Source organism: Balearica regulorum, chromosome 7 (genome assembly GCF_011004875.1).
Source record: "Balearica regulorum gibbericeps isolate bBalReg1 chromosome 7, bBalReg1.pri, whole genome shotgun sequence".
NCBI classification, from domain to species: Eukaryota; Metazoa; Chordata; class Aves; order Gruiformes; family Gruidae; genus Balearica; species Balearica regulorum.
In genome coordinates, this window is record NC_046190.1 from 6,601,610 (window position 1) to 6,611,478 (window position 9,869).

Genomic DNA, 9,869 nt, shown 5'->3' on the forward strand with positions numbered 1-9,869 from the left:
CTGTTTCTCCTTTATGGTATATGTAGTGTTTTTCTGCTCAAGTTAGGAATCTTGTCTACAGGACTCTTGTTTTTCTATAAATTTTGTATATATGTGTATATCTACGCGAGGATCGGCCTATACATTGTAGTTTGGAAAAAAATCACAAGTAAGTCTGCATTTTTGTTACACTTCTCCGGTTTAAAAAAAAATCACGAGTCAGTAGATATATGAATTAGAAGTTACTTTAGGATTTCTTAGACTTCACTTGAAATCTGGGGTTTCTACATAGTCATGTGTCGGACACCTATAATTATGTTCTGGATGCATGCTGGTATGTAAGCAGTATGTTCTTTAGGCGCTACTGAAGATTTCGATGATGCAACTACATTGCCACATAAATGCCCATATGAATGGGTGTAAGATTAAGGCAGTGGTCTTTCAGGTCTCAATGTGTACATCACCTTAAATCTGATGATTTAATATGCCTGCTGTAGAGCTGGGCCGTACCTGACCTGTGTTTCAGGATGAAAGATAGGATATACTTTCTCATTTAAGTCTTTTTGTCATTGATTTTTATACAGCTTTTCTTTAAGGGTGATATTTCTTCACAGACTACTCAAGGTATGGGAGTCTCCAGTGTCCTTTAATGTTTCTATAGCACTGCGAGGAAGAGGTGTAATTTGGATTGCTTTCTACTTGGTAGCGTTCATAAATGCATCACTGACAATTTTTTGGCACCAAAGAGCCTCTTGCATCATACTGCTTTTATGAGCGACTGTTACACTGTTGTAATTTCTCTAACTACAGAAATCAACCACTACCTAACCCCTTCCCACTAGGATTTGGATTTCAGAAAGTGTTGGTTTATCATGGCTTAAGTTCATGCGTGCAACCTGAAACAAGGTTGTAATCTGCGTTTGCAGAAAATGTTCAATAAAAGTGAAACATGATAAAGGGCTTATCCTGTTTTGTCTTCTGTCAAAACATTGTCCATCCTTGCTGTAAAACTGACAACAAGCATACAAGGCTGAACTTGTAAACTATGCACTTGCAATCATGTAAAAGATGTTTTATTTAAAATTTTTCATACAAAACCTTTTTGTATTTTGCAGAGTTGCAGTAAATCTAAGGTCACGTGTAGCTTTTCATCAGTCCTGCCTCCTTGTGTATATTTGTGAACAGTTTTCAGACATACTCTTCCTGCAGAACCTTCTTCCTTATGAAGGTAACTTCGTGAGACAGCCATTCACTGTATTGGAACCATTTCCTTCATTTCACTTGCCAAAAAAGTCTCACAGTGAATAAGGCTTAGTTTTGCAGAAAATCAGTGATTTGTTTTTCTTGTGTTTGTACACAAGGAAGCAGACTTAAACTGTATGGACATGATTAGTGTCTGATACTTCTTAATTATCTGACTGTTTTTGAACAAGGGCACAAGTCTTTGTTTTAATCACGTGGAACTGTTTCCTGGTCAGCAATAAAAGATTTTGTTGCACTGTTCTTACATGGCAAGATACAGGCAATCTTTTATTCAGTATACTTAAAAAAAAAGGATGGTGTTTGCGAAGAACTGCCTTTTTCCAACTCGAATCTTCATACACAGATACAGTTTGGGATCTGGATTGCCGCTGTAATAGCAAAAGGAAGTTGTTCTTTTGAAACTGAGAGTTTATTTGTTCTGATCATAGGTGATGCCTACTCAACATTGGTAGCTTTAAGGGTTTTGCTATGTAATAATATTTCTGTTCATAAAAAGGCAACTGCAAGGCAATACTGCTGGGAAGGTCTTTGTGGTGTTTCATTTCAGCTAATTTCAGTGAATCAAAAACTTAAAAATATATTTGTGTATGTCAGTATTACGTGGATAAAATCCTCCCCTCCCAATCACTTCTAATCAAAGAAAATGCTGAAATGTTTACTGAATGTTTTACTTTAAAAAGAAACAGGATTTCATGTTGAGGAGTAAACACTGATTCTGTCTGTCATCTTTCTGGGGATGTATGCTGATCTAGATCATGGAAGTGAATGACATGCTCTGCTCACTGACATTTAAAGTGTAATGACTCAGAAAGTTAATTTGACATCAGTGATGATTATTTGAATACAAGTTATTCTTGCTTAAATACACAGCCACTCATGCTTTCTTTGATTAAAGCTGATCTGAATCTTTTTGGTTATTAAAGTATTCCTGATATGCTGTGGGAAGAAACATTGCTTTACTTTGTATCTTAGTATTCAAGCTGTCAATAAGATGACAGAGTTGCATAGGTGGTCTTTTTTTGCTCAGAAAAGCACTTAATGGAGTTGTGTCAGGGAATTCGCTTCCTTCTGTAATGACAGGTGATAGCATTTGAATACTTCCCTTTGAAAACAAGGGACCAGGTGCTATTCTTTGCATGAACCCAGGTTCTTACTGATCCCAGATACTTGGCAGCTGTCTTTCCTAGCTGCTTGCAGGGAAGGGAGGAGGAAAGGGAAAAATGGTGAGATGAAGGGATACACGTGCCAGACTAGTGTGCGTGATGCAGCAGCATCAGTGCCAAGTCATATTGTCAAACATTTAAAATAATGACAGGATTACAGAGTTACCACGGCAGCATTCAAAGGATTGTGACCATTCAGACACAAATTTGCTTCATCTCCTTGCTTAAAATAATGTTACTTTAAAAAAATAGAAGATGCATAACCTTTGACCATTTTCTTTTTGGTTGCTGAGAAAATAGAGGCACGTTAAACAGCTAAGCTAGAATACTGAAGTTGACTAAACGAATAAAGAAAACTTAAGCAAATTTCATTCAGCATCTGAATTTGTAAACCTTTGCTTAGTTTAGATCTCTTAGCTTGGCATTCTGTTGTTTGCCTGTATTGACCCTTTTGTTTTTATAACTGAAGCAGTTTGAGATATGCCCAGCTGCTTGTTGAATGTCTTCCCAATATTTAAATGTACAGTTTCTGGAGCAGGGGTGGGTCGGAATTGAATAAGAATCACAAGTCTACCCTGTGAAACATGGAATAATGCTTACATCACCTAAATGGAAATTGGCTTACTACAGCCAAACCTCTGTAGAAGTTTAAATATCATGGGGGGACAATGAAAAGCCACTGCCCTCCATTTGAGTAGGGATTTCTTTGACCTTAATAAATAGAGAAGAATTATTGGGGTGCTGTTCCATGAAAAATGTTCTTTGTGGTTTCTTTGGTCCTTTCAATGAAACAGATCTTTTCATTCCACAAATACTATGTTTCCTTTAACGTTGGGTTATCAAGCATGATGGGAAAGATCAATTGATACAATTTATTGCTTAGTTCAAATCTTTCAACTCTAGTACTGACTGTGGGGAAAATAACCCTCTTGGTTATTAAAAGGACCATTTAATTTTGCAATATACCTTTGTAGAACCATTTCTACTTGAGTTTTACTTGCAGCTGAAAGCACAAGGAAGCTACATGACTGCACGGTAGACTGCAAAGATGGAATCAACCTCTTGGAGCTGCTCATACATGCTACAGCTGCCGTACCAGATCACTGTTGTACAGTCAAATGCTGGAAACATTTAGGCCTTGCTGCTTGCTTTAAGTGCACAGCTTGTGTTCTGTAGGGAGTAAATCTGTCCTATATATTTGCAAATATTCAGAGAAGGCTGAGGTCCAACATCATTTTCTGAACTCTTGCTATCTTAGTATGAATGAGGGCTTCTTTTGTTTACAGGTATGTGCTGTGGTTTTGTAGGAGAAATTTCTGTTGTGTTTGTGGCTAATTATCTAAAGCCACAGCTAATTTCAGACTTTAAGAAAAATAAAATACGAATGTTTCTAGGATACTATTCCCAGATTAATCTTGCCTCCTACTTGGATTTATGTACTCCGTTGAATAAGGATACGAAAGACCATGAAACATCTCTCAAATGCCTTAAAAGGGACGTTTTCAGAAGTGAGCAAATTACTATAAACTTGCAATATGCATATAACAAAGACCTTGTTCTAGAAGTGTAACAGCTGTTCATATGTATTGTTAATGTATTTTAAAAAGGTCACTACCTAAGGTCAGAGGACCAACATACATTGCTGAACATATGGTGCAATTTGAAGAAGATTTAAGGCCAGTATGCGGGGTGATGCTGTGTTCACGTTGACTTCTGAGAATGTTTCTTCTCTTTGCTTTATGGCCTTTTAAGAAACTATAGAACCTGTCCTCAAAGATGTATACATGGAAATTTGGCAAGGTATGCAATAATATACTTTAAATACATTTTCTAAGGTCACAGCATCTAGCAACAAGTGTCTGACAAGCTGCATACGTTAGAAATGTGATGTTCTGTTGAAATGCTTCTACAGCAAAATCTTACTGAAAGGTATTGCCAGAGTCTTTTCTGCCTGTGTGACCTCTAAATAAAAGGAAGGCAAGATGCAGTCTCATTGGAAGTATCCGAGTATTTCCAAATCTTAGTTTACTGAGGCTGTAGAAACAGGCATTCCTCGTAACTATTTTCACTGTACAAATTACACATGGATACTTAAATTGTGGGTTGTGATTCAGTTATTGTTAAGGCTATTTATCTCTCATTTTTTCGTACCCTGTCTATTTTGCTGTGTTTCTCACTTCAATTACGTATGTTTCTAGTCAACAGAGTTGTACTTGCTTTTCACGCACAAGGAGCCAACCTGTTGCATTTGCATCTGGTTCTTAGCAGAAACACACGCTGACCTCAGGTATCATTTTTAATGTTTCCCTGTATAGCAAAAAGCTTTGATTTCTGTGCTCTGTGCATGTTTTAATATTTACAGATGGATGTTGAAAGCATGTGCTAAGTACTTTTTTTTTTTTTGTATCTTCAGGTTCATACCAGGCTGGACATAATTCACAAAAACTGAGATTTCTTTACTGTGCCTCCCCATCAGTCCTAACTACGTATAGACCAGAGGGGCTTAGAATGCTTTTAAGGTTTTGATGATGATTTCTTAGTTAATTTCTAGTTGAATATATGAATATTGTTCTACCAAGTCAAGGGTTTTTTCTATTGCTATAAAATTGGTAATTGAAAAACGTATTTCTTCATCTCGAGTTTTAATTCACAGTGCTACTTTATGTTCTGAAAGCTGTTTTTAAATCCTGGAGGGTAAAAAAAAAAAACAACCAAAAAAACCCCCAAAAATGTTTGTCTTTTTCTTTTGCAATTTAAAGGCAATATAAAAGGGAAATAAAATCCTTTCACCTTAGTTCTTTTTTCTTTCTAGAACAAAGTTGAAGAAACTTGAGAAGTAAGATTAGTTTAGTAGTAAGGATTTTATAAAAACTAAATACTCATTTAACAGTAACCTAATGAAACATTTTTATTACTTCACTGTCAGATGCAAAGAAGAATGTAAAACTTTGCAATTTAAGTGGGTGAATTTTTTGACAACAAACTTTGATCTTGGGGTTTTTTTCTCAGTGCAATTTACGAAGAGGTCTAGGTGTAACTACTGTAAGGTAGGGGCACTACTGGTATTACTTAGCCTTTAATTCAGTTTCTGCATGTTTAAATGTTGCTGCTAGAGTTCAGCAGTCTGTATTTTGGCATGCATAAAGCTGCTGGAGTTGGAGGTATTGAGGAATGTTCCACAAGATTAGGGATAAAAGTTGACCCTCTGAACCTCCTTGTACTAGAAAGTATTACAAAGGAGTGAGTCAGAGCTTTCTCTGAGTTCAAAGTGAGGGTGCTGGACAAATTCCCCTGATTTATTTAGGCAAGCCTGAAATAGAATACAGTTTTCTACCAGAATTCTCTTCAAAGCTGCTTTATGCTGTGTACCTTACAGGAAGGGCATGTTTATATTTTCTTTGTGTGTATCTAATTAAAAGATAAAAACCACATTTTGTTATCTGCTCGTTTACTCTGGTATTTGTGAATCTTCAGATAGTAAATGCATTTAGCTAAGACTTAAAAACTTGATTTGAATCTAAAAATGGCTTGCTGGTTTAAGGTTAATATAACTAAAAAGTGACTCTTGGCTTTGAACTGAAAAAAAAAAAAAAGTAATCAGATCTTAACAACATCAAATCATATTGCTTTCTCCACAAACAGTAGGCTTAACCACACTCTAGTGTATTCTAGCAGTGAGCCTGTCACTGATTTCTTGGTGTTTAAACTGTGAAAACATAGGAGCTAAAATATTTAGATTTAAAAAAAATCTGAGTCCCTCTGGGTTCATGACACTCTGTGCATTTCAGCATAGGCATATTTGGAAGGGAAAATTTTAAAGCCATATTTGCCAGCCCATTGTTCATTAAGTTTGAAACCAGGTTTCAATGTATTGAATTTATGATACTCTGAGCAGTCTATGATTTTTATGCGTGTATTCACAGGGATTAAAATGCCTTGTGTGTTCTGGACAGAATACAGTTTGCGGTGTGGCATCTAGTCTTGTTTTCTACTGTTACCTGTAATGGCACATGATAGGAGGCTGGATTTCCCTATCTATAGAATGTATATTCTCTAAAATCATGTGAAAACATATTTGGGCAAAATGCTGAACTGTTATCCATATTCAAAAGTCCCTTGAAAGTCATAAAATTGTAGTAAAATTATGTTTGGGTTTGCTTTCTGAATCTCTTACAGAAGTGAGGATGAAGTGGTTAGTCCTTGGGTTTCAGTGAAAACAAATTTTCTTAGAACTCAGTAGTCAATAGCAAGCTCATTTGGTTTAGAGGTTTTTGAGGAAACTTAAACATCTTGTCCTCTGTCTTTTCAGCTCATAAAACATCATTGCCAATTATGAGCAAGGATTGTTAGAAGGAAAAAAAATTAAATTCTCGCAAGGATGCTCTGGCTTCGGTAGTACAAGCAGGAAACTTCCAGTAGAAATCCCGGTGTGTAGGCTTCTGAATTATACTAACCTGACCAGACTTCTCACGTAAGCTCTGTTTTTTCCTAGCATGTATTCTGCCACATGCCCTGGCAAATGGTGCTGGGGACAGTGGTGCTGCAAGTCTTGTGATAATGAGGGAGCCAGGGGACGTTTCCAGGTGGGAGAGGAATGTGGTGGGGCAGTTGGAGAACGTGCTGCATCGGGAAATTTGGCAGCAGAAACACTTTTGCTGTGTGTCACCTCCAGAACTGATGGCTTTGGTATAATGCAAAGCGAGGTCTGTGAATCCGGGCTTTATAGTAACACCTATGCAGTGGCATGTTCTTGGGGTGCTGTAGGAACAAGGGCACTGTAACTGGGAAATTAACTCTGCAAGTCTAAAATTAGATTCTAAAGGGGTTTTTTTGTGTAGCAAGTGGGAGTTTCCTACTTTGAAGGCCTCATTGTTGACACTTCAGATTTTAAGTTTGGGGCCTAGTTCTTACAGTCGTGTAAATAAGAAGTATCTCTACTGAAATCAATTGTGTTACGTTGGTGTAAATGAAATCGGGGCTTTAAATCATGAGTCAGGTTTCTTATAGTCTGTTGATTAGTTTTGAGTCTGTCAACTCCGATTTGGCATTGAAATGAACCGCACATTTTACCAATTTTCTGCGGTGATATCCATAGTTCAGTATGTTCCAAATAGATTTTTTGCAATGGTAGCGGCTGAGCACAACTGCTTCCGTTTCTTTTCAAAACTAGCTATTTAAATTTAAGTCCACAGATTACTTTTCAGGATACAAGTAAAATTTTAAAATAGAATCTTTAGTATCTTTGCCTGAAATCACAGATTAGCAAGTGTGTTTCTGCCTTTTTGGGTGTCTTTCACATTCTCATTTTGTTCCCTTTTCCTCCAGCCTGTTCCTGCCACTGTCAATGGGAAATTTGCTGAATTTTATCAAAATTTTTAAACCTGCCCTTGTTTAGGATAATGAGCAGTCCAAGGTTTGCTGCCACGCAATACACTACAGTTGCGTATGTACAGAACGGAGCGGAAGAGGGAGAAACCAGGCTCACGAAAGCTTTTATGTTCAGTTTGACGTGAACTTTACTATTTGAACGTTATTGAGTAGTGTTAAAAGCAGAACTAAAAGCTGAACAATAAAATAGATGGTTGTTATTTCATTGACTAAATGTATCTCTAAATTTCAGTCCATTTCTGTTTTAATAGTACGCAATTCTTTAGATGTAAGTACACCAAGTGCATCTGCTGCCGTGTTACCTGGGATGGCCTGCTGTCTGGGGAACACGTGTTCGACAGCCGGAGGTTGTCATCAAACTCGTGGGTTAGTTAGCTCAATAATTCGTGAGGGAGTTGTGATGCACAGTCTAAAAAAATCAATTTAAGAATGTATAGATTGGGCATGTGGACACTGGCACAGTATGAATTAAGTCATTGTTGAAGTTGCATGTGGCCATACACAGGTATTGCAGCTTATTTCTGGAAAAAGACACAAAAATCCTCAGCAAATGAACCACGCCTGAATATCTCCACCAAATTCACCTGGAAGAAAAATTCCCTCATGTCATTATGTCTAATGAAGCACTGAATCTTACATGTGAAAGGAGAACACGCGGAACAGGCGTCGGGAACAGCGACCCTGGAAGGGTGCTGTCTCTGCAGGAGTAGCCCAAATGCTAATGTGTTCAAGGAGAAGAGTGGGGGAAGAACAAGAATCTTAGAAACCAAGTTTGGTATCAAGGGGAGGAAAGGAAAAGAAAATGCCCTCCTGGCTTTTACAGGTAAATCTGTGGCAGGCCTTGAAGGTCTGCACGCATGGGGCGCAAATGGGCAGCTGGCCTCCATGGGGCTTCTTGGAGACACCAGCACAGGAACATGTACCATAGGCACAACCTTTGGTCTCCAAGCAGTCTCATATTTCTTATGTACTGCCATCTCCAGATCCATGAAGTTAAGTCTTAAAACTACTCCAATAACCTGTTGTCAGCAGATTAGCTTGAAGATCATTTGGTTGTCCTAGGAGTACTAGTTCTTAACACTTAAAACCTTTGGGCTTTGTGACCTGATTCATAAATACAACCTGGTGATACCAGTGTAAACGTACTGCCTTGAAATACCTGGCGTCAATGGGTAGGACTGAAAAATCTTTTGGAGTGCATGTCCAAGCCGTCTTCTCCTAGAACCGACACCATGTACGTTCCTTTCACTTGTACCCATCCCGGCTGTGCCACCTGCCTGCTGCTGCTGGCGAGGTTTTACCCCGCCGTGCTTTTCCGATGCTTGCACAGAAATGCCAGTTGTGGTCCAAAATACCGTCATGCTTGTCTTGCACGTCTGCTTGGAAATGCCACGTGCAGCTGTTGAGCAGTTCCCTCAGCAGCACAGCAAACTATTATTTTTTTTTAATCCACACCCAGAGCCAAGAAATCTTTACCAGCTAACACAGCTTTTGGCCCTGGTACTGAAGGCAGAAGTCCAGTGATGCGCAGGCCAAATCACTTCAGCTGGAAGGTATTGTGCTGTTGTTTTTTTTGGAAGCACAGATGCAATTTATTCTTGTGTTCAGCGTTCTGGTGTCACCAATTCCCAGGAATGAAGTTTTGGCCGTGTGTAAGTGGAAAATATCCATACATTTCAGTGAGATGGGGAGCCCATCCAAGTTCTCTCTGTGAACAGTACTAGTTATAAATGCATCACTGTGTGTGCAGGATGGGATTTGGCTTGGGTGGAAATAAAACAAGTGGTGTCTTGTCTGCTAGTGGTGATTTCTGTGACTTCTTAGGTATTGGTGATATTTCCCACTCCTGCTGCTTCCCACTACCCTTGTCCTGTGCTTCCCAAATTAATTGTCTGTCAGTGACTTACAATTTTGTCAGAATTACACAAAGTTCTCACACTGGCTACATGCTGGATTTTTCATTAAATATTTTGGTAAAAAGTTATTTCTGAAAGTGAAAATACCTTTGTTGTAATTGTGCTTTTCCCGTTGAGCAATACTTGTTCTTCCATGTCTTGGAAGGGCAAAGGAGAAGAA

The 9,869-nt window shown here is 38.3% G+C and overlaps 1 protein-coding gene and 1 long non-coding RNA gene across 2 annotated transcripts in view; one reads left to right on the forward strand and one right to left on the reverse strand.

Annotated features, from left to right (window-relative positions):
* The window catches only part of BAG3 (BAG cochaperone 3), a 260,283-nt gene that overhangs the window by 55,589 nt on the left and 194,825 nt on the right, over positions 1-9,869 (reverse strand). The window lies entirely within an intron of this gene.
* On the forward strand, positions 5,150-9,775 carry LOC142602545 (uncharacterized). The gene is made up of 2 exons (XR_012836284.1): positions 5,150-5,452; positions 6,715-9,775. It is a non-coding gene; the product is annotated as an uncharacterized LOC142602545 (long non-coding RNA).